The sequence below is a fragment of the Pelophylax lessonae genome (assembly GCF_965119305.1).
Source record: "Pelophylax lessonae genome assembly, chromosome: 1".
Taxonomy (NCBI): domain Eukaryota; kingdom Metazoa; phylum Chordata; class Amphibia; order Anura; family Ranidae; genus Pelophylax; species Pelophylax lessonae.
The window spans coordinates 753,967,712-753,993,740 of record NC_138768.1 but is presented as its reverse complement, the minus strand read 5'-3'; the positions used below and the strand labels follow the sequence as shown (position 1 = coordinate 753,993,740).

Sequence of the window (26,029 nt, the reverse complement as noted above, 5' to 3'; positions counted from 1 at the left end):
TCGACTTTTCTTTAGCAATCAATAGTTTCAATTCTATAAGGGGAACTATCATTTTACATACTTTTTTAGCATTCAGTGCAATAACCAAGGTACAGCTTCAGCCTTCTAACCCTTGTTATTGACAGTTCTAGATGGAAAATATTTTTTTTAGCATACCATTATTAGAATACCAGCAAACTGCTAAATGATTTCATTGCATAATCTGCAAACCCTAAGACATGTCATGTCCTGTGATCTTCACATCTGTCAGAAAGTGACACTTATTTCTGTCCTTGGGCTTTCCCTATGCTCTACTGTATTGAATTTGCTTGCTTAGATCACTATACTATTTTTACTGACTAGAGATGTGTAAGAGGGCAAACAGAAATAAATGATTTCCTGATAGAAGTTGAACCAAGTAAATTGACAAACACACAACCATGTCATTTCTATTTGATCTCAATGTGGATGTCATGCTGGACGGGATCTAATAGGATGCAATAGCAGATTCAACCACAGAGGACAGTGCTCAACAGTGATGCTTTCTCAGAACAGTAAAACATGGATCAAAATGCCAGAACACTATTTGAATCCAGAAAAACTGTTTACAACTGCATAAAATTGTTCTACATGCTTATGGGTTTTGGCCAATCCTGACCTTATAGTTGAATATAAATCTCTCCTCCTTAAAGAACATACCAGTTTCATCAAAACAAAAGGTATTCAATGTTTTACAGTCTTTATATTCTTTATAACGCAGCCACAACTGTGGTAGAAAAGCCCTCTGTGGGGAAACAGTTGTCTCTTTGCAGAGGTCCAAAGTGCCCCTGCCAGATTACACCTACAACTTTGCAATCAATAAAGTTCAAGCTTGCTGCTGATTGGACAGTTCTAGCTCTGACTTAGCAGGTGAAGTGTTGGACCTGGATCCCTGCTTCCCCACACAAGAAGACTTCCAATTGTTTTCTAAAGAAAACAATTGGAAAACTTTGGACACCATTTGTTTTGATTGATCTGGAATGCAGTTAGCTAATTTTAACTGAACATCCAATTGAACCTAAAATAATAATAAGCTGACAATCTAAAAACCTTTTTTTAATTATTCACAACTGGGAACTCACCTTCAAAGTTCAACAAGGACAAATGTTTTTTGCTCAAGCTACACATTTGCTATGTAACATCTTACTGGTACACTGGGGGTGTGAAAAACTGGAGGAGGTTGTGTGTAGGCCATCAGCCCTCAAAAAAAAAAAAAAACATAAGCCCCTCCTAAAGTGGGCAACATATCTTTGAAGACACAATAGGAACCAGCAAAATATCCAATGTGTGCAATATTTATCCCATTTAATGCCACTGAATCTGTTTCAGATGGCCTTTTCTCTATACACTATCCAAATATCACATGACTGTACCTATATAGTACTAGTGATCAAACATGGGTATATTGAGTGGTAGTTTTACTACTACCAATTATGCATCAGGTTAAAGCGGTGTTCCAGCTGGGGAAAGAAAATTAAAAGTCAGCAGCTACAAATACTGTAGCTGCTGACTTTTAATATATAGACACTTACCAATTCTGGAAGCTTGCGATGTCAGCACCGCAGCCTCTTTTTGAATCGGCTGCTGGGTGCTGCTGCCACCATTCGTTCTAAGAGAAACCGGCAGTGAAGCCTTTCAGCTTCACAGTCGGTTCCCTACTGCGACATGCGCGTAGCGTGCTGCGCATTCTAATTGGCTTGGCAGCAGGGGAAGGAGGAGGGGGGCCGAACTTCCGAGGGACAGGGAAGGAGTGGGGAAGGATACCCTTCAAAAACAGGTACCCGTTCCCCCCCTGCCCCCCGAAAGGTGCCAAATGTGGCACCGGAGGGGGGGAGGAAGCAGATGAGTGGAAGATCATATGAAGTATGAGTATGTTGATAAAGTTCATTCTTTAGTCCAAAGTGAGTCAAATTATTTTGCCCCACTAATACAGAGGTGTGTTTTCATTTAGTTTATTATCTATTTGGAAAAATATTGTTCTTAACAGAGCTGATTGTTCTCAACAATATTGCTATGTTGCAATATTTTTTTAGCTTAAACGTATAATTGATGAAGGAAATGTTCCTGTAAATTATCATTTAATATGACTCTATTTCTAAAACCAACATTGTACACCTAATCAGAATACCAAAGTGGGCTCATCATCAAACAATGAACACTAATGTAACTCTATGCTGGGATTATATCCTGCAACCTCACTAAGGAAATCATCAGACACTAGAAAGCTATTACACCATATATGACACCACAGTCACTGTACCATCAAACATTTGTACAAGAATAAGACTGAAACAGGTAAAAAGGTAGGCAGTGCCATAAACACTGCTACTGCTCACAGATGTGAGAGGATTGTCTCCTGATGTGGTTGATTTTGGCCAGATTCATGTGTAAGTATACTCTTTCCACCTGCCTTGATCTGCCTACCTTGCATAAATAAGCACAGAAACCCAGTGATGACATCAATGGGTCAATTTCATTAGCATGTTGATGAGGAGGGAGGAACCAGGGAAGGATACATTTTAAGGAGAATAAACCTAAGCTTTAAATACACATACAATCTCATGGGACGATTGACACATGTCCATTATGAGCATGGATCGGAAACAAAACATCCCCCATAGCTGACTGGTATTTCACAGGTTTCAATCCATTAGATTGTAACATGTGGCACCATTATAATCTGCTCATGATAAGAACATTAAAAAAAAAATGCAAGAACATTCTTGGGATTGCTTGCCTTTACATATCTTATTCTGGACATAGGAAAAAGTATATAAAATACACTGAGACATACATGAGAAAGAGGTCTATAAATCCCAGAGAGAAGAAATGACAAGCTATAAAATACTGGCAAATGTTCTGTGACAGCCTGATAGAGAGGATCTGTAACATACCAGCATGACAATAGTGGGAATACCAAGTCTAACCTCAAATAGATAATAAACATGCTGTAAACATGTGAAAAAACAGCTATGGTTACCATATACATAATAATGAATGGTGGAAACTGAAGTATTATTTATAACACAGGAATGTTCTTGAAGCTATAGGGGTTGCTTTACTAAAGTCAAATAGACTGTGCACTTTGCACATGCAGTTGCTCCAGAGCTTAGTAAATGAGATGATGATTTACTTTGCAAAGAATACCAAATCACATGCAAGGAAAGTAAAAAAAAAAAAAATGGCATTTTTGCTTGCACATGATTAGATGATGGAAGTCAGCAGAGCTCTCCCATTCATTCTGGAGCAACTGTCCTTGCAAAGCGCACAGTCTATTTGCCTTTGATAAATCCACCCTATACTGTATTAAGTAAAGTACTGATTATTGTAATCTAAATATAATAAAGCTATTCTTTCATAGTGTATGCATGCATACTTTCTCATTGCGGTAACCTGAAATGAATGCATGCTAAAAGCTGAATGTGTTTTAAATATGGTTACATGAACAATCCATTACTAAAATGTATGGGATTTGAAGAAAGGATCAATTTATAATGCAAATGAAAAATGTCTCCTAGCAATGGTTTATGAAACTAGTCCTCTTACTCATACCTCCCAACTTTCTGAAATGAAAAAGAGGGGCACCTTTTAACACACATTATGTAGGCAAAGGACATGTCCCTGCCACTGCCCCAGTTATACGGACCACAAAGATCAAATACAGAGAAAACGTTTTCGGCTAAACCACACAAGTCCTTTTTTTAGCTCTATTTTTCCTTAATTTTGGCTTTTCAAAATAACAAATGTAGTAATATAGAGGTTGGATAAAAATGTTAGTGCAGCATAACATTTTTTGTAGTAAAAAAGTACATTCTATATAGAGATGTACACATCAAACCAAAAAGACGGACAACTGAGGCTGCACAAGAGATAGAGGGATTTGGTCTGATAAAATGGACAGTCCTTCAAATGAGGGACAGTTGGCATGTATGACATTTAGGGTGCAAAGTTTAAAGTGCAAGCTAGAGCACTCTACAAACTTGTCAGCGCAGAGCCACTGCCACTGAACAAGTTGGGGCACAACAGTGTTTAGGAAAAGTATTTATCCTGTCTAATCACTAATTACCTTGGGCAATAGCCAAACAGAGACATGGAAGCCCCCCCACAGACACATTTTGTGTCTCCTGACTTTCCGGAGTGACTACAGCCTGGTAATTGAGGGGAAGCACCACAGCATGTTCACGGTTACAAGTTTGTTCACACTGCCTCCCAATTCTAAACATTAATGAACATGATGCCAAATTGTTTTTCTCTGAAGGCTTTTGATTGGTGGCCTGTAGAATCCACTGAGACAAATGCAGATGAACCGCTCAGGTGAGGATCTAAAATCAGGTGCCGGTCAGATCCGTAGTCTCCAGCAGTATCTTCAAACACAAAGTGATGACCGCACACCGATGTAAGTGAACATGTGAAGTTTATTCACCACTGTATATCCAAAACTGGACATGAAAACATCACGGACAAGGACAAAAGGTTGACACGTTTCCCGAGTTTACACTCGCTTACTCATAACCACAAAAAAAGCCTGTAGAATCCAGATGTATCACTTCAGTCAAAAGGAGAAACCATTAAAATGACTTGACTTTATTTTTTAATACAACAATAGCTTGACGCAATTAGGAAAAAGGAAGCTTGTAGAAAAGGGTAGACGTCTGCAGAACAGGGCATCATTATTCACATGTGCCTAGGGCAGGATGAGCTCTAAATATAAAACATTGTAAAAGAGTGGAAAAAAATAGTTATATGCAAATACTAAATATATATAGTTACAACAAGCATATGAGGACATGTGCTTAGTGTAGAGTGGATTAGTGTAGCCATTATAGAGAACATCTTACTGCATGGCTACAGGAACTGTTTAGAGGAGAGCTCTTCTTCCCACTTTGGAATTAAAGCTTATATGGATTCAGAAATGTGTGCAATCTGAAAAGTAAGCAATTAACACACTACTTAGCATTAGACAGGCTAGGAAAATCCTTAATGCCCACACAATGCTAATTTAATTTTGTACAGTGCCATTTTATAAACCGCTAACAAGTTATTTTTCAAGAGGAAAATGAGGTACTGTTGGTTCAGCAATATACTAAAAAAAACATTAACCGCCTCCACGTGCAGGATAATAAGGGCCATGTCATACTAATAGGGACTACAACATCTCACTACTTATTTTCTCTGGTGATATGTATATGGTTACAGAGTTGATGCTGTGGATGGCTATAACTCTTCTCTATGCCGCTATAAGTTACCATGCAACATGGAATACTAGCAGTTGTACTGGATAACAGAAGTAGTCACTAAAGATGGCAATTTGTATATACCTCTAAAAGTTACACAAAAATTGAACTGCCTAAACTTATTTTATCCCTACATAAAAATGCTCAGGAGAGTCTGTAGCTGGTGCTAAAATTGCTCATGTGACAAAGCCCTATAAGTTGCCCTAACAAAAAAATTGCAGTTGGGAAGATTCAAACAGTAAACAGTTAACACTATAAAAAAATATATTAATTCCATCTCTGTCAAAATGACAAGTACAATACTTGTCTTCAGATATGCGTAGAAGTGCAGTTCCATTACAGCTACTGCTGGTGGCCACTGAGGAGCAATGAAGGCACAATGACAAAAGTAAAATATTTTGCAACACTTCACTAAGGCCTGGACATCTTTAGGTACTCTCTGTATTGAATGTCAGTGAGTCTTTACAGTTTTTTAAATTAAAATAAAATAAGAAAAGCTAATTTGTCACAGTTCTGTCTCAAGGAAGCATCTAGGAAGAACACAAGTGTTGGTACAGGTGCATCCAGCTATACAACAGCTGTAGCTGAACACTCGCCTGTGTACACATTAGCCTGAACCTGACCACATTTTCACTGGTGTCCCTGGTTTTTATGGAGCTTGTTCCCGGTTTTGACTTTGGCTTTTGTCTGATGCCTTATCGAGTGAGTTAGTGACCATAGCCTGAGCCTGAACACAATTACATTGTTCTTTATGATACTACACATGGGCCTGTTTGTTTCTAACCCAGGCCTGCCTCTAACTCCATCTTCTGTCTGCTGATTCTGCTGTTACCTTCTGTTGCTGACCCTGAATGCTAATTTTCTTCACCTGGTATATTGGGCACTCCTGCCAATCTCCTGCGAAGGTGCTCCCTGTTGCTACTGAGAAAGTCAGTGCCTGACGTAACGCGTACAGGGGGAGGGGCCTGTCCGTCTGCATCACATCGCGTCTACAAGCGAGATTGTAACACTCGAACAGACCGCAGAGTTGTGAGTAGTTTACTTTTAATAAATACAGTTGGAATTTAATACAGAGAGCACTAGATGTCGCTTTTTATTTTCTAACATATATGAGGCACAGTGTAGATTAAAACCGATCCCTTGAGGAGTCTGCCCAGAGGTATACCAAGTTCCAACAGACTGCTATTATCCCCAGAGGGGAACAGCTATTTCTGAACCACTGGTGAAACAGGGGTCAAAATGTGAGGTGAGAGGCTTGAACACATGGATGGCGGAGAAGCACTGAGCAGTTTTCTTTTATATACGCTGTAAGCTGGGGAACAGGTAGCAGGTGCAAAGTTTCCTGGGATAAGCAGTTTTTCAGGCACAGATACCAAATCCAGTGAGGTAGTGACAAACAGTGCGGTGTTTATTGGTGTTATATACAAGTCTATATACAGGTGCTGTACAGTGCCTTTTTAGAAAACAAGCAGTAATAATAATAATAAACAAAAGCCTAGCCGTGTCCCGGCGCTTACTACACACAATACAGTCCCTAACTAACACAGACTGAGCAAGCCTACAGCTTGTCAGCTTCCAAAGACACACACAGGTAGTTTTACTGACCTTCCGCTCTCATAGACAAACGTTGTCTGTGTTCCCAGGCTGAGAGAGAGCCCTCCTGTCTGTCTCAGGTGAGATTAAATTGGCCTGGTGAAGAGGACGAAGATCCGAACTGGATCATGGCTCAGAGATCCCTAAAGGTATAGGAGAGATGCCTGGGTGATGTATAAACCCCGAACAGGACTTTTCCTGGCTCTCTCTGGGACACTCTGCTACAACGCACTGAAGTGATGTTCACTGTGGATTCAACATTTTGATGGACTTTTTTGTAAATTATTATTTTGCACTGTCTATTATCTAGCGCAGCACTATTTTGTTGTTTTATTGATTGTATATGTGTAGTGGAAAACACAGTATTGGTGTCAGCAGCTGGGTGTGTATAGGCATACATTTTTGTATGATCCTTTTTCTATCTTTTAACATGATGTTCACTTAGAGCACTTTTAATAAGAGATTTGCGCTGCTTGTTTATCTAGTATAGCCCTATAAGTTTCCCTAACAATAAAAATTGCAGTTTAAAAGTTTTTTAACACTATAAAAAATATTAATTCCATCTCTGTCAAAATGACAAGTACAAAACGTGTCTAGTAGAATAAAATACCACTACATATAGATACTGTATAATATACCAAATAAATGTTTTATGATCATTTAAGGACCCTTAAAATATTTTTAAATAGTACCTTAATCTGTCCGTATATTATTTTACTTTATTCCTGTGTACACCAGGAACCCAAAAGTGGGCAGGCATAACAATGTAGGCCAGGCTCTGCTGCATTGCATAGTGCTGTCAATCGTTAGAGCTTGATGGTAAGAGGAAGGAGCATTGGGATCACCTCTATATCTGCTTTACTTATACCAACTGACCAAACAGCTATTAATGTTATAAAATATGACACTGGTGGTTCCAATGCTGGACTTTTGGAAATACCTCAGTGAATCAATACGCAAATATTATTAAAGTATAACTTTTGGATAGAGTGAAGAAGGATTAGAATGCTTATCAGTTTTTATTGCTCTCTGTTAGGGAGATTAACCTTCTCTATTTATCTTGCTTCCCATTTTCATTGAAAGTAAAAGTAAAAGAAAATCTCAAATTTAGGGTTGTCCCTAGAAAATTAATAGAGAGGAACATTTTCCAATGGGGACACTAGTTTTGGTGACCAGGGGGTCCCCAAGGAATTCCTTAATTTGCAGGGATTTCTTCTCACTTCCTGTTTTCGGGACAGGAAGTAAAGGGAAATCACTGAAAAGGGACACAGCTGGCAAAAAAAATCTGACGGATTATAACCCTCCCTTACAATATCCAAAATGGAAAAAAAAAATGTTTTGCCTATAGTTCTGCTTTATTGCAATCCACCCTTTTATCATTCCATGTAATAAACTAAATGATGTAACCCAAACATAGGCAATGCTCAGTTAGCACTAACTGATTAGTGATACCTTAGGAGGACAATTGATATACTTCCTTTTTGTTCTATCCTTTTTTTATACAAACGGCAGTTCCTGCACTGCCCTATATATGTTATTCAAAAACAGTATTGTTCTCCTAATGCTATAGGTTTGGAAACATTTTGCAGGTCTTACACAGATGACCCTTCAGATATACGTAGAAGTGCAGTTCCATTACAGCTACTGTTGGTGGCCACTGAGGAGCAATGCAGGGACAATGACAAAAATAAAATCTTTTGCAACACTTCACTAAGGCCTGAACATCTTTAGGTACCCTCTGTATTGAATGTCAGTGAATCTTCACAGTTTTTAAAAATTAAAATAAAATAAGAATAGCTCATTTATCACAGTTCTGTCTCAAGGAATCATCTAGGAAGAATACGAGTGTTGGTGCAGGTGCATCCAGCTAACACAATTACATGTGCCTGTTTATTGCTAACCCAGGCCTGCCTCTAACTCCATTTTCTGTCTGCTGATTCTGCTGTTTCCTTCTGTTGCTGACCCTGACTGCCTACTGATTTTGCTAGTTTTCTTCACCTGATATATTGGGCACTCCTGCCAATCTGCTGCAAAGGTGCTCCCTGTTCTATCTCGAGGGCCATCAGTGTTATATAAGTACGAGAGCCTACTTTGCTAATCCATTCTTAAAATTGTATATATGGCAGCATCCTTCAAATCTACAAAATAACCAGAAAACTGCAGAAACTCTATATCATGTTAAGTTGGCTAAGAAATATAGTCAATATGGGCTAAGAAATGTAGTCAATATGGAGCCACACAGTTTCTACTGCTATCAGCTGTGAGCCAACGTGATCTGCTTGGAAATGCACAGCTGGTGTTATTTTTAAAGACTCGATTCTATAATAAAATGGATGATTTTTACAGAAAAAATAATGACAGACGGCTTCTGCCTGCTCAGTCTCTGGAGCTCTGCACAGTTTCCTGAGGAACACAGACTGCCACTGTAAGCTCACCATGGTGCCATGTTTCCACTCGAAGCACAGTTGGAAAATGTCTATCTGCTTTGACATGAACAATGAGAAGAAAATGTGTTGGGTCTATGCATATACAACATAATTAGCACAAAATATAACCCAGAAATAAAAAAGTAGGACTTTATTTTAGGTTCTAAATGTAGAACCCACACAGTTGTCTGAACAATGTGTAATCCAAGCGACATCTTCACAGGAATAGAGGTATCTGCGTTACTAAAGGTGCCCACACAATTTAAGAGATGATTACACATTAACTTAAAACAGCAGTCTACTATGTGGGAAATGACAATATACAACATAATCATAAATATGTGCTCACAACTTATACATTTAAGGGTGAGTTAGAACATTTTTACAATGCAATGCATTTGTAGGAAATAGGATCTCTTGAAAACCATTAATTTTCTGATGCCCGTGCATATTGCCTGTGTAGAAAAATGCAGTAAAATCCAGTACAATGCTTCTGGTGGAGCCAAGCCTTTAGAAATATTTCTGCAATATATGATTGGAATATAGTAAAAAATCAGAGCTCAGCTGTTATTTATTTCCTGTATTTTTATAGTGCTGACATATCACGCAGTACTTTATAGAGTATATAAAAATGCTGCAATTGGTTCCTGTCCCCAGACATACACACACACACATACACTCATACTCTAAGCATTTTTTTTTTATAAATATAATTTTTATATTTGATCAGTGTATTCTGATTGTGGGGAAGTGCCTCCGCTGTCTGAATACAATAGCACAGTAGGAGGGATTCCCCCATCCACATCAAGTGAGTGGATGGGCCAATCGAGTAATTTTCTTTCATTTAACCTGCTGGTTAAACAAAAAAAAAATGACTCATATATGGCCAGCCATAAAAATCAAGCTTTGATCAGTATAGGCAAACAAAACAATGAAAGCTCATTGCTTATCAGTTACTAAGGAGTACTGCAATTGCTGCCTGTGCTCTAAAATGAGCCATATGAGTATATAAAAAGGCTTTATTCAATATATGTGGTCAAGGAGATAAGACCAGAATAAAAAGTAAAAAGCCTGCATTGAAAATATGTATGAATTGTTAAAGTGTAACTCCAATCAAAACCTTTCTTTTTGATTGGCGTTAAATCTTCCAAATATTTATATTTCTATCTCTTACCCTCTTAGGGACATTTCCATTTACTTCCTGTCCCTGTGACAACATTGCAAAAGTTTACTTCATATCTTGGAACATACTGTATGTATTTTGAAAACCACTTCTTTCCAAAGGCACATTACTGCTGCGAGATACAAAGACCATTTGTTTAATGGAAGATCTCAAGAAGAAACTTGGGATGTGGGTTTTGCCACCAGAATTAGGCTGCAAACAATGTTTACTAAATCAGAGAGGGTAAAGGATGGGGTTGGAGTGTTAGCACAGAGGTCTGAATCATTGCTTTAGTGCCTACAGTCATCTATTGTGACCTTAACAGGAAGTCTGCCAAATGTTCCTCAGGTCATCACTGAATCCCAATTTTTGTAGAAGAGAAAGTCTTACCGAACATGTGTCAGCTTACTTGCAAGGAGAATTAGGCATGGATTTGGGATAAGTGAAAAGCATAAAATGTGCCTTGATTGCAATTGTCTAGCTAAACGGAGCAATTTTACTTAGCTAAAGAACCTGTAATCTGTAGTCTATTGGAATCTTCTTAAAGCAGCATATGGTCATGATTGCGGAAGCCATGCAGTCAATAAATAATTAACATTGCTATTCATTTTCAGTGTTTCATTATTGTTAGGTGAAGCAGAAACACTAGAATCAGAGGGTCATGGTGGCCACTGGGGAGGTGTAGAGGATACGAACCAGGAATCCAGGTAAACTGCTGACCTATATTTTAGAAGGTCCCATTTCTCCAGCAGTAAGGAAATAATGAGTTTTATTTTTACAGTGTTTTCTATGACCTTGGACAGAGATCCATCTATATCACAGTTTTTTCTTACTCTGGCTTTCCTTACTTTATTTAACCACCACAGATATATTCACTGTGTATGACTGTAATACTGGCTCCTACTATTGCTTTCAGTATAGTTTTTTTCCAAAGTGCCGATATTTTGAGTGTTAAGGCTGAACTCAAGGCGTATATAAAATATACAAGAAGCAGGACAGGAGCATGCTGATATTAAGATACCATTGAGTTAGAAAGAGATTAGCTCATAACTGTGCTGCTTTTGCTTCACTGTCCAGTCACAGGCTGTGGGCCGATCCATGACAGCCTGGGTTCAGAGGAAGTGGGTTGATTGATGCAGGCTGTCATTCAACCTAGTAGAGTGAGGATATATTTTAATCGCAGTATTGAAGTATTGCAGGGACAGGTCTGGATTAAATTCAATTGCTGCAGAAAAAAGTTTTTTTTTTTTTAATGCTACTGTTGAATGTGTTGGCTGTAGAGAGGTAAACACATCTTTATAAAAGTATGTGTATCCTACAAGAATAGTTATAGAACGGCAGATTTCTGACCAAGAATGATGGGTGGTAAGCCATCTGCTAAATCCTTGTCTTCCTGATTTGGAGAATCTGAATATATCAATTACTTTAATGCTAAAAAGAAAATAATCACTGATCAGCTAGTGAGTTGCTTAAATGGTAGAAAAGTATTATAAGTAATAACAGGAAAATCTAATGCTTGTTGGTACTTTACATTGCTTGGAACAACACTTACACTTCATGAGATGCTCAAACTGGTCAGATTACGATTTACTATCAATATGTGTTTCGGCCAGATAATATTGCTGACATTTGAACAACTTTTTTGCATTAGCGTTTTGCTGCGTTTTTCCAAGTTTTTTTATCGTTTTTAGCCAGAAAGCACAAGCTATGGGATCATAAATGCTGAAAAATGCCAGTTAGCCCCGTTTTACCATGTTTACCGGTATTAGAGCTTTTTTACAGTTCAAAAACTCCTCTCAAAACCCACTAGTCCTGTTTTGTTTTTGTTTTTTCAGCCAGAAGACACTCCAGCCAAAAAATGCTGATAACAGCCTATGTGTGCATTGACACATAGGATAACATGCTGGGGAGTTTAATGACTGTAGAAAAAATGCCAGCAGCTGTAAAAACGTCCAGTGTATATGAGGCTTTAAGCTCAACGAGGGCAGAGTTTTTGTAGGTGCAGCACTACAAAGAGCAATGAATTTACACACTGTAAACTCTGTCCCTAGCGATAATCCCTAATCCCTACACACTATGCAATCTATGATTGTTATTCCCTATACAGTTTAAGTAAACACAGTGTTAATTCAGATCCTTAGAAGGAAACAACTACCAGATTCTAACCCTGTTACTAAAGCCTTAGCGGCCAAATCCTGCTTCTAAAGCTATGGCTGTAGTAGCAGGCCAAGTTCCATAGACTGCTAAGTTAAATGTACCACATGGATTGCTAATTGAAAACACTTTTGATAACAGAAAGGGGAACCTCATAACTGATGCTTCACATGAAAGATCAGCATTATAAAAATATTCTGTTATAAATGTTCAACTTGTTTTACTACCCTCTTTTACTTTGGCAACATAAACAATAGCTGAGCTATCAATGGTATATGATATATCTCTTAAATAAACCATATTTTTTACAAAGTTTTCTAGAGGGTCTTTTGTTTATTATCTGTATATTGAGTAAAATGTAGCATATGGATTGACATGACAACAGTTAGACACTTCGTATAGACATTCTAAACGGCCAGTTCCCCTATTGCCCACTTTACATATGGAACAATACTTAAAGTGAAGTTCCAGCCTCAAAATGAAAATTTGACATCCGCTTGCTCTAAGTAACCTGAAAAAGAATTGGATAATCACGATTTTTTTTGCTTTACTTACCTTGTTTTTAAAGAAAATATACTTACCTTCCTTCCACTTCCTCCCTCTGCGCCTCAGCCCGCGCCGTGACTTCCTGCTTGCATTGACTCCTGGGAGCCGAACGTCATCACTCCCAGGAGTCAATGCGCCTGCACCGGCCCCGCTCGTCACTTCCGGTGCAGGTGCATATATATATATATATATATACAGGTCCCTCTCAAAAAATTAGCATATTGTGATAAAGTTCATTATTTTCTGTAATGTACTGATAAACATTAGACTTTCATATATTTTAGATTCATTACACACAACTGAATTAGTGCAAGCCTTTTATTGTTTTAATATTGATGATTTTGGCATACAGCTCATGAAAAACCAAAATTCCTATCTCAAAAAATTAGCATATCATGAAAAGGTTCTCTAAACGAGCTATTAACCTAATCATCTGAAACAACTAATTAACTCTAAACACCTGCAAAAGATTCCTGAGGCTTTTAAAAACTCCCAGCCCGGTTCATTACTCAAAACCGCAATCATAGGTAAGAGTGCCGACCTGACTGCTGTGCAGAAGGCCATCATTGACACCCTCAAACAAGAGGGTAAGACACAGAAAGAAATTTCTGAACGAATAGGCTGTTCCCAGAGTGCTGTATCAAGGCACCTCAGTGGGAAGTCTGTGGGAAGGGAAAAGTGTGGCAGAAAACGCTGCACAACGAGAAGAGGTGACCGGACCCTGAGGAAGATTGTGGAGAAGGACCGATTCCAGACCTTGGGGGACCTGCGGAAGCAGTGGACTGAGTTAGGAGTAGAAACATCTAGAGCCACCGTGTACAGGCGTGTGCAGGAAATGGGCTACAGGTGCCGCATTCCCCAGGTCAAGCCACTTTTGAACCAGAAACAGCGGCAGAAGCGCCTGACCTGGGCTACAGAGAAGCAGCACTGGACTGTTGCTCAGTGGTCCAAAGTACTTTTTTCGGATGAAAGCAAATTTTGCATGTCATTCGGAAATCAAGGTGCCAGAGTCTGGAGGAAGACTGGGGAGAGGGAAATGCCAAAATGCCTGAAGTCCAGTGTCAAGTACCCACAGTCAGTGATGGTCTGGGGTGCCATGTCAGCTGCTGGTGTTGGTCCACTGTGTTTTATCAAGGGCAGGGTCAATGCAGCTAGCTATCAGGAGATTTTGGAGCACTTCATGCTTCCATCTGCTGAAAAGCTTTATGGAGATGAAGATTTCATTTTTCAGCACGACCTGGCACCTGCTCACAGTGCCAAAACCACTGGTAAATGGTTTACTGACCATGGTATTACTGTGCTCAATTGGCCTGCCAACTCTCCTGACCTGAACCCCATAGAGAATCTGTGGGATGTTGTGAAGAGAAAGTTGAGAGAGGCAAGACCCAACACTTTGGATGAGCTCAAGGCCGCTATCGAAGCATCCTAGGCCTCCATAACACCTCAGCAGTGCCACAGGCTGATTGCCTCCATGCCACGCCGCATTGAAGCAGTCATTTCTGCAAAAGGATTCCCGACCAAGTATTGAGTGCATAACTGAACATAATTATTTGAAGGTTGACTTTTTTTTGTATTAAAAACACTTTTTTTTTATTGGATGGATGAAATATGCTAATTTTTTGAGATAGGAATTTTGGTTTTTCATGAGCTGTATGCCAAAATCATCAATATTAAAACAATAAAAGGCTTGCACTACTTCAGTTGTGTGTAATGAATCTAAAATATATGAAAGTCTAATGTTTATCAGTACATTACAGAAAATAATGAACTTTATCACAATATGCTAATTTTTTGAGAGGGACCTGTATACACGAAGATAGCCACTGAGATAGCTGTTTCAACTGTCTTCACGCTATGTATCTAATCTGAATTTGTAGCCATATCTTTAAATTTCTTCTTACTTTCTGTTTTTGGGGGGGGGGGGGGGGTAAAAAGGCTTAATAAAAATTGTTATTTATTTAAAAAAAAAAAAATCACATGTGTATCCATGTATTTCAAATGAGTTTAGTAATATATTGAAGAAAAGGAAAATTGCCATTACTACAGAAGCAGCCTAGGCCAAGAGACAGAAAAGACATACACAAGGGACTGTGACTGAATGGACAGCTAATGGGTTAAAATAACTCCCAGCACTGAAAACTCTGTCTGACCTACTTTTATTCTGAGCTACAATCTCCCCACATAGGGTTGAGACTAGACACTTCAACCCAAGAAAGTCAATTAAAAAATAAATAAGTCATACGGCTCAAACATATATTTTAAATATTCATTTGGCAGATACATATTTCGTTGCCATGAGCATTTTTTGCAGTTTCATTTATTTATTTTAGAAGTTAATATTAAAAAGTGCTATAATGCAAACCTAAATAAAACATTTTATGTTACCTGTAGCACCTTGTCAGAATGTCTTCTTCAAGATATTTTACGAAGTACAAAATGTTTGTAGGGAGGTTTCTAAACATGTAAACTGCTGACAGTTCTGAAGCTTTAACAAATGAGTGTGCTTATGCTATCAGACACTACCCCTAATTTCACGGCAACATTTCCAGAAGAATCATTTAATCAATAACTTTGATTAGATGATGATTTTTAATATTGTTTTAAACATCCCAATTATTTCTTTATCCTCCTTTTAAAAAAAAAATCACATCTGTAAAATGTCAGTAGCTGTGTGACCTTCATGTCAGCAGACTGTAGGCCAGAGAACATTCATATCTGAACTCATGCGCATGCATTGTAAAAGAATTACCCTCTTACCTGTATAACACATTAAGAGCACATTCAGACCTTGTTGTCCTGATGCATTGTGTTAACACGCATCTATTCACACCTTCCATTACAGTGCGTCATGTTAACGCTCAGATTACCATAACGCGTGTTAACATGTTGTGGTGACATTCATTTGTCAGTGTACAGTATATAGATCACTCAGTGGGGATTACTTTTTCTCAACAAAATGGGGTATAACTTTCTTTTCAATATTTTGTGTATATGTAACAGAGTAGAAAGTAGAGAACAGCTTCCGTACATAAGGATATATAAAGTAGATAAGCACAACATAATAGTTATAACAGTATCCATGCTATTGATCTGTTTTATATATGTAGCACTACTCCCAAGGGAGCTGCGGAGTGTGGGTCCCCCTGGGTTACCGCTAGCAACAATAGTACCTTTAAGCATGTTTCCCAAGTGTTAATACCTCAGACAAGAACCAGTCCAGTTTCTTTGGGTTTTCAGGTTTATTTGAGAACTTGGATAGGAGAAGGGATGATTGGGATACTCCAACAACTGAACTACTGTATGCACAAATAGGCAGAGACTCTACAATGCTGGTTAACGCTTGCTGACGCTGATTAGCGCTGTCTGATGCTGGTCACCGCTAGGCCGCTTACTATGACTTCACCTCTGACTGTGGAAAAGTCCTTTGAGCCCCCTGAGGTAATCCTTCCTAGGGTAGCTGACTTGTAGTGCAATCTGTATCGCTGAACACTTCAGGGCCCTTCCTGGCACCCCCTTGAATCCCCAAACTTCAGGGCTTTACTACTTGGCACCCCCTTTACTGTACTCTCCTGGTTAGCTGGCTCCTGGATCCCCCTTGACCTCTCTGGAGTGGTCCCCTTTCCGAGGCAGACCCCTGGGCAGATCTTAAGTACTCACTGTTTTTCCAGAAGATCTCTGCCCAGCAGGTCCACTCCTCTGCAGCCCAGCTCAACCTCTGGCCCCTAGGCCGACTGCCCGGACCACCTTCACACTTCAGCAGGAAGAGAGACAGCCGTCACCTCCTCCTGGGACTGATGCTCTGTCACTCTGTCACATGCTTCCTCCAGATTATTTTCCAATCCCAGGGTGCACTGCGGCAATCCCCGCCCACTGGGACAGTCATAAACCCTGGTGCGCTATTGGCTATTTTTCCTCCACTGTCCAAAAAGGTCCCTCATTGGATACAGTGGGGAGACTCCCCAGACTCAACAGGCCACACCTGGAAGCATGTGACAGATTAGCTAACAGATCCGGCCCCCCTGATAAGCAGACAGGGCCATAAATATGCTTTTTCCTAGCACCTACCTAGGAGGGTGCTACATATATTTGAGTAGTATAGGCAGTTTTTTCATACATGTGGGATTGCTGGTTTTATTAGTGATCTTCTGCAGAGGAAATCTGTCTGTGTAATTAACAGCAGGGGTAAGTTTGTTTTGGACAGCCAAAGGCTCCACAGTATGTGTTGGAACTTGATGTGGACTCAAAAAGAGTTATATGGGTATTAGGGGCAAGTAGGGAGTAGAGAAATTCAAGTAAGCAAAGAGGGTTGGGGGATGAGGAAGGTGGTAGAGGGGTGACAGCTGAGGTTTGTGAAAGTGTGTTCTGTTATATTAGCTGGATTAAAAATGAACAAGGAAATGTTGATTGTAGTTTGAAGCAAGAAATTTTTTCATCCTCGTTGACCATTTTTTCAAAGTTGACAAGGGTGTTGCTCAGTAATTTTATAATTTAGAAAAGGCCAGAAAAGCCCAACTATAACTTTTTGAGGGTTTAGGGGTAGGGGTTGGCTACAAAGGGTTTGGAATTACACTGATTCCATGGCATTTAGCCTGTGCTTGATCAACAGGTTAGTCTGTCTATTCATATTCTGGATTTAGTGTCTGACTTCTGTCTGTTCATGCCCTAGATTACTCCCAGAATTATTTGGACTGCACTTGTATTCAGCTTGTCCATGCTTATCCTATTTATTGGCCTGTTATCTCTGGTATTGTCAGCCATGGTTCTTTCAATCTGTCTGGAAGTTGGAATCTGTTATGCCTGGTACACAAAATGAGATTATTGGAAGTATGCCCGTCTCATATGAAAAATGAAGAGTTTACTAAAGTGACGAAAATTCTCGTACAACAGAATAAAAATTTGGAAGAGAATTAATGTCTTGTAGTGAATTTGTATTTGATTTTTGAATGACAGCTGTACCAATTAAACGAAAATCGAGCAATCATATGAGAAAAATGTCCATGCTTGTCCCATCAGATAATATTGGATGAACTGGTGTATTCGGCTCTTGTAGTATTTTTTGTATGATTTTCTGATCATGTGTATGGGCCATTAGGATTGGTTTTCTGCGCCTGATCTGACCATCAGCCTACTGAATCTGATCTTTCTCCTCTCTACCATTGATCCTGCCTTTTAGTCAGCTGCAGCCCACAGTAGTACAGTGGGTCTACCTAACTCAGTGACATAGATGCGTGCAACACTCAAAATACAGTATCGCTTACTTTTTTGATGGAAAACATTTTGTTTTCAGTTTTCATTCTTGCAATTCCAGCATTCCTGAGATAAATTGTGTGCCAACGGTCCAACATTTTTTAAGCAGGGATCTCAATTCAAGCGTTCCTTGCTAGAGCCCCTTATGACCTCTCTAGGTGATGAGAGTGATCGCCTTTGGCTGTCGAAGGTACTTGTTATCAAGAATTGAGATTTTCCAACTTGTTTCAAAATCTCTATGCGATTGGGGCAGGAGCTTTCACTTTTTGGTGGGAAGCAGTAATAAAGGAACAAACTATCAGGCATGCACAGCATCAGTTGAGTACTGTAGGACATCTCAGGGCTTATTTGACTTATTAGGGGACAGGTAGATATCCCCATGCCAGACAGACATTTTAGGGAGATATCTGTCCATCTTTGGGCAGACTAGCTCTTAGAAAACTTAGTTCTGACCAAAAAAAACATGCTAGCGACTTTTTGATCTACTTTGTCTGATTTCTTGGCACGCTAGCCCATCAAAAGTCAAGATTTTGTAATATAACCAAGCTTGATTTCAGAGAATGGCTTTACATTTTGACCAACACATCTCTATGCAAACTTGACTTTGTCCTACTAGAGACAATAGAGTAATTTGCTAAATTGTTTGCTTTGGAGTAAAAATGGTAAATAAAAGAAAGACACTGACAGTAACAGCATCATAACAAAGAGGTATGTAAGCACAGGCTACAAAACCACAAGCTGCTTAATTTCAGCTTTTATGTAGCCTATAAAGAGGAAATTAGCTGTGGAGGTCATGTAAAGATCATATAATATCTATTGGAATCATATCTGACTAGCCAAAGAAGCCTCATCTGTAGGTAAGCCAGGAGACACGTGACAAAATTAAACTTTCATCAGCAGTTCCCTGTGTGTCATCAATCTTTCATTATGGCATGCCTTAGAAAATCATTTTATCTGATGCTCCTAAGGAAGCTTTTATCTTCTAAATCCTGACCAAATGCACAGAGACAAGCTAAACTGCCACTAAAAGGGTTCTAATACGCATTACCCTTATCAGCGTAAATTAATTATATCACCTGAAAATTACATGCTTACAAAAGCTAAGATGCATATCTGTGTTTCACTTAATTACAGATTGCTAAGTTAGAAAACTATGTGATGCTGTTTTTTATTTCCTCGAAGAGTCAAGTCTTTGGGGAGAGACCAACTGGCTGATAAAAGTAAAAGTCGTGGCACTAAAATAAATCTATAGCTCAGCGTTCAAACCCTGGTACCTGCATGTAAAGTCTTAACCAACAAAAATAAAAAAAGAAGCTGAAAAAGTACCATAACATTATTTTCTAAAACCAGGTCACACGATCTGGCTGTACTGTTTCCTATTTTGAAAGATGCATCCTAAGAGAAAGGATTCCATGCAGAACCTACTGTGGGTAAGATGATGCAAACCCATGAATTTGGGAGGAGATTTGCTCTGAAAAGTAATAAGTAATTAATATATAGGGAGCTACTAGGCTGTAATTCAGCTGTTGTGAGTGGTGGGAGATGTGGATATGTGCTGAATCTTCAGCCCACCACACTCATGGATAGATCGGAGTCAGAATTAAAAGTGGAAAAATCATTAGGTGTAGAGCTTTCTCTACCAAGTGTGACAGATATAAAAATCCCACAAGTGTAAATGGGGGGGGGGGGGGGGGGAGGTAAATGGCTGTATATAAAGTGGCACTCTAAAGAAGTATATGTATGCTGCTGATGTCACATTGATTGTGATCAATACATTTAAGTGTGTGGTTGTAAACAATGTGAAAAGTTTAATAAGTGCTAACATGTAGAGGATAATAAGTATATAACGTATTGATCATCAAATATAAATAGATAAAAAGTGGTCAAATATAAAATGCACAAATAAAACAAACAGCATAAGTAAAATAATCATATATAATTATAACTATAAGTGATCAGTGGTGCGTGAATATCGTGAAATAAATTAATAAAATTATCCAAGGTGGGTTTAATAAATATCAATAACTAAATAAATAAAACGGTCTCACTGACAGCGAGTGAACAAAATATGTGAATAAGCTCAGTTATAATAAATACCAATAAAGTGGCTAGGTGCGGCTTGGCCCAAAGCCTGTGCAGAGAATTGCACAGTGGGGCAGCCAGGTGGGTGAAACAAAGTGACTGTAAAAAACTTCGTAAATTAGCTATAAAAAGTCCATAAGTGGTTGGTGAAAAAATCCAAAGAAACGTTGATGGGTGAATCTGGGGGTGATCCAAATTGAGTGTGCTGGTGAGGAAACAAGTGCTCCCCTCTCAATTCTGCCCGCACTCACCAGAACTAGGTACCCCTACAGGGGTAATCAGCATGTTGTAATTAAGGGTTCCCTCTGTTTGGCAGAGCCTTGGTGCCGGTAGCCTAAATGTGTCATCTTTCCCTGGTATATGGAGTATTCTTATACAATTGGTATACCTCGTAACATGTCAGCATCCCGTCATATATATTGAAGCAAGGTCCGGACACCGCGTCCTGATCCGCTGACTTCCAGGGAAAAAATCCCACAAGTGATTCAGATTGGCAGCATCTCCCAAGGCCTTCCAGTGTTTATGACATGTTCCAATTTAACTGAAAACAGATTTTATTTTCTTGGTTCGTCCAAATTATTTGTACCTTTTTTGCAGTGAAGAGAGGACTTTCCATATATATATATATATATATGTGATTTCTTAGGCCACACGCACACTGGGTATTTAACCCTGCTACATTTGGTGTATCTGAGGGTGGATGGCACAGGTTGCCTTTCCCACCCAACTGCCAGCAGCCTATCAAACTCTATGAGAGGCTGATAGCTGCTGTGGCTGAATAATGATGAACCATGTACTCAGTGGTACTTATGGTTAGGTCAGTACGCAAGTAACACATTTCAGGCAATTTCTTTCACACAGTTCACCTAAATTCTGAATCAACCAGATGGTTCTTCAGAATTTAGGAAATTTGTAAGGGGTGGACTCTTGTTATGATTAAGCACAGATTGTGTGAACTGTGTTAACTGCTGTTCCTTGTCTTCTAGTGATGTTGCTTCATATATGTTATATGTTATACAGTATACTGAATAAAGTTTGTTATGGTTCCCAACTTCATCAGAGTGCTGTCAACCTTTTGTTTTCACTGCACTGGCACCAGAGAGCATAATGGAGAGAATGACATGTATTGGGCGAGCCTGGAGTGGTGTACAACAAATGTTTCTCTATTTGGTCAGTAGGTGTCCAGGGACGAATGCCTGGAAAGCAGACTGCTTGTGTTCTGGGCAATCATCCTTGGTCGCATACTGCCTTAGATATTTGTACCATACTAGCACTCCTGCATTTAACTTTATGAAACACAGGAAAAGACATCTGGGAAGTAGAAACAATGTTTATGCCTCCTAGATCACATTCTCCTGCTTTTAGCTGTGTTTAGTTTTATTTATAGTGTTTGGGCGTGATTAGAGTATCTAATTAGATCCTGGAGGTTTGACAAAGCGAGTTTGAATGAGGCCTAGGTGTGAAGCTTGAGCTGGCTTCAACTATTTGTATAAAGAAATAAATTGTATGTAATGTTTTTCAAAAATAATTAAAATACTACTACTTAAATGCCCCCCAAACCTGATCAGCGTGTAAATAGACTGGTGCAAGACATTCAGGATCACCTTGTCTGGCTGTAGCGGACTTCAACAAAATGTTGGCTGTCTGCACACAGACACTGACATCCTGTTACATAAATGTGAATGAGATGGGTAAAAGTGGCCTTTACAATTAAGCCCCAAAAAGAGCAAAACGCATCTGAGGAGTTCTCCACAGGTGGCGAACAGGAGCTGAAACCATCTTTTACCCATCTCATTCATATTTATGTACAGGGGCGTAACTACAGGGGTTGCAATTGCAACCGGGCCCCATGCTCCAGGGGGCCTGTGTGGCTCCCCTGTACACCTGGTTAGGAGAGGCGGTGGGTTCAGCATGTAGAGAAATTATTGTCCTCCCTTTTCCTCCTGTTGCTGCAGGAGGAAAATGGAGGAGATTGGTTCCTCTGTATGCTGCCCCCGCCACTCCTCCTATCTAGTTAACATGTGTTTTGCTGTCTCTGGGCCCCTGTGTGCTCCCCTTGCCCCCCCCCCACTGTGCTCCCTTCCCTCTCCTGCCGGCTGCTGCAGGGGATGTGTCACAATAGAGATCCAGGAAGGGGTCGGTAAATATGTAATTTACCAGCTCCTTCCTTTTCTGAATGGACAGAGTCATAGTCAGTGACATTGTAAAAAAAATAAAATAAAATTATAAAAATGATACAATTAAATGACCAAAAAAAAAAAATCCCTGACACCAGTGGGTGAACTTCCAGGATTGCAAAGGTCAAACTTGCGACCGGGCCCTGGCATTCCACCACCGTGGGGAGTCCCCAAGATGGCAGGAAGGAGGTCCACTGCAGAACTTGTAAAAGGGTCCCGTTGCGGGACCATAATAAAGGGCCCCGCAACAAGAGTAAAGGGCCCCAGGATCAGTGGAAAGAGTCCCAGGCTTGAAGGGAAGGGCCCCAGCCAGGGGTCTGGGGGGCCCTTCATTGTTTCTTGCACCGGGGCCCTGAAGGTTCTAGTTACGCCTCTGTTTATGTAGGCAGTCTTTTGTTGAAGTTTTTCAAAAATACTTATACAACCTAATAAATATAGCTGTATTTGTAAAATTCCAGCTTCAGAAAAGCACATGCCCAGTTTTAATGTAGTTTAATTGCATCGTAACTAGTTAGCTAGATATTGAGAACAAGAAAAATTCTGTTCATCAGCTGCTGACAAGCACATAGCCATTTTGACATTGTCTACTATGACATACTTCATCTTGCAAAATCCATTGTCAGCATTGTGCCATATTCCATTTGTTCCATCCCAATATGTTCTGTACAGTCACATTCCTGTATCATTTTTATTCTTAGTCTTTCACTGACAAACATCTCAGTGCACAGAAAATACATCACGCACAATGAAGTATGAATGCCACAGATGTGAAATCTACAGCTTCCCTGCAAACATTTATCTGAGAGAATGCAGAAGCTAGAGTTGCTTTAATCCAGTGTCACACATCTTGGCAGACTGCAACAATTACATTGTTTTCTACAAAGTTGTTTTCAAGGTCCAGGAGTGTGAAATCATGATTTTTAATGAGTTAACTACATGGTATTTTAATGATTCTTCCTTGAAAAGATTGCCTTGAAAGAAATAGGTATACCATTTTCTACACTGTGTTGAGAAAAGAACATACCCAAAAGAAAGAGGAGAGAGTCAAAAAGTGCCCATTCAGGGTAAGAAATAAGTGCAGTTTAATATTAAAATCCAGGGTTGCAGTAGAATCAATGCAACATGAAAATAGCTCAATTGGACCCTGCACTTCCAATAACCATAACTTTTGTACTATGGCTCTTTATCCATAAAATCTTGTTTGGCATCTACATAGGGATTAGGGCTCTGTCAGGGTCAGTACTAGAATGGCCAAGGGTTGCTATGAACCATTCTTGCACTGACCCCTTCCCATAGTCTTCACCCACACACCTGTTTTTCCTGAATAACAATGGTGCCAGAGCGGGTGTAAATGCCATTCACGAAGTGTAGTGATGGATTTAGGGTTTTCTGATGTATCTGTAGGTCACTTTGGGTGTACTAAATTTTAGCTTTAAACTGCAATTGTCTCTTAACCAATATAAAATGACAAGAGTCACCTCAAGTATCGTCTTTCAGTCCACAATTTCCTCTTCCATATGCCTTCTGTTCTTCCCCTTCACCCCCCCCCCCCTTTATTCTCTGGTTTTCTATGTGTCACATATACCTCCATGACCCTTTCAGGTTACTCTGGTTTTTACATCCCCTCAGCTGGGTTTTCTGAATAGTAAAGCCCCTGTTTCCCCCAGAGTAAAAGGTTGGTGCTTAGGGAAATGATGTCATCTAACATCACAGTGCATTTATCTTACTATACTGTTTAATTGGTGGCACTAACGGGTTGTTCCACCCGTGCTTCTCCCACTACATACTTTCTTAAATCTGTATTACTGCTGTTTTTTACTTTATGGAAAATATATCTCATTGATGTCTATAGTGTCTGCATTGTACATCTCATTTTATGTTTGATGTTGATATTACCCACTGAATAAAAAAAGAATTTAAAATATTGACACCAGTCAACCAAATTTCATAAAACCAAACCAAAGTTCTCCAACAATTACAATAAAAGGTCAAGTCCACCATTTATGTCTCTATTCAAATGAACAATGTGAGCTGAACCACCCCTTATCATAGTAATGTCTTCATGAAGGAATACAGTCTATGCACCATCACAGGACGGCCCGAGTGGGCGCCAAAGAATTTTATGCCAGTGCCACGTTCTATTACAATCTGTGGAGAATAATTGAGTACAAACATGGACTTTAACGGCACTGTATATGGTTAAACATATTTAAAATCCATGTTTGTACTCAATTATTATCCACAGATAGAAATGTCTTCAGCAGAAAGCTACCCCTTCTGAGTTTTCAACTCTTCCCCCCGCTGAAATCAATGCCAGATCATGAGAATGAGCAGCACTTTACCTGCTGCACTTATTACAATCTATAACTAGGTAAAAATACAGTGAAGTTCACTTGTACTTGTAGTAAATGTAACAGGCATGGAGAGTTTGTGCAGAGGCTTAACCACCAAAATCCTTGCAAAACACAAGAAATAAATGGGTGACCGTGTCAGCATTCAGTTAACTGAACCTTTAAATAAACAAAGCATGGCTATTTCAGCCAATGCATTATTTCAACCTCATCAAACTAGGGCAACTCATTAAAGGAAATGATGAAGCCAGGTGCTCTTATGCAACATGAAAGGAAAGCACTCAGAAGCATAATGAAAGAACAGGGGCAGCAAGTGGTAAATCAAAGATTTGCATTGCTTCTGACAGAGATGATGTAAGGTATTCCACAGACAGCGCCATAGCTACTATCAAAGGAACTTTATTCACAATGACAGCATGAGAGTACATAAAAGCAGTGGCCTTTGGGGACCAACACAGTAAGTCCTAAAAAAATTAATGATAGACACAGCAGTTCCTTTACTTGTAAATGATTTGTAGGTACTGTGCATTAAAAAACTGTCTCACTGCAGGACACTCCCTGAAAGATCATAAAGAATACAGGTGAAGATAGAACAAATAACCGCAACCGGCATTTGTCAGTTAATGGCAACAAGCTTTATTGTTCAAAGACAAGTTTCAGATTCTTCATTTCCATAAAGTAATTTGCGTTTTTACAGTAAAACATATAATGCTAAATGGCTTTTCCAGTTTGATAAAGCATATCTGAATACTCATTATGTAATAATGCTCTCCATTAGGGGTTCTATATCTGAGGTTACCACACAACCTATACAGGGCTCTTTGCCCTCAGCAGCTAAATGGTGCATCAGAGAAGCAAAAAAAAAAAAAAACCTATTGCTTTGCTGTGCATGGGCAAAACACAAGTTCCCTTTAAGGTTGCCACAATGGCTGCTGGCTACAAGTTGTAAAGGGGGCTAATATTAGTGGGTGAAATTATTAAAGGTTGCCAGGTACCCAAGAAGTATTTATGATGTTATCCTATGATTTGAACAACCCTG

General features: G+C 39.3%; 1 protein-coding gene across 3 annotated transcripts in view; it reads right to left on the bottom strand.

Moving 5' to 3' along the window:
* The window catches only part of APBB2 (amyloid beta precursor protein binding family B member 2), a 439,699-nt gene that overhangs the window by 95,818 nt on the left and 317,852 nt on the right, over positions 1 to 26,029 (bottom strand). The gene's annotated exons all lie outside the window — the stretch shown is intronic.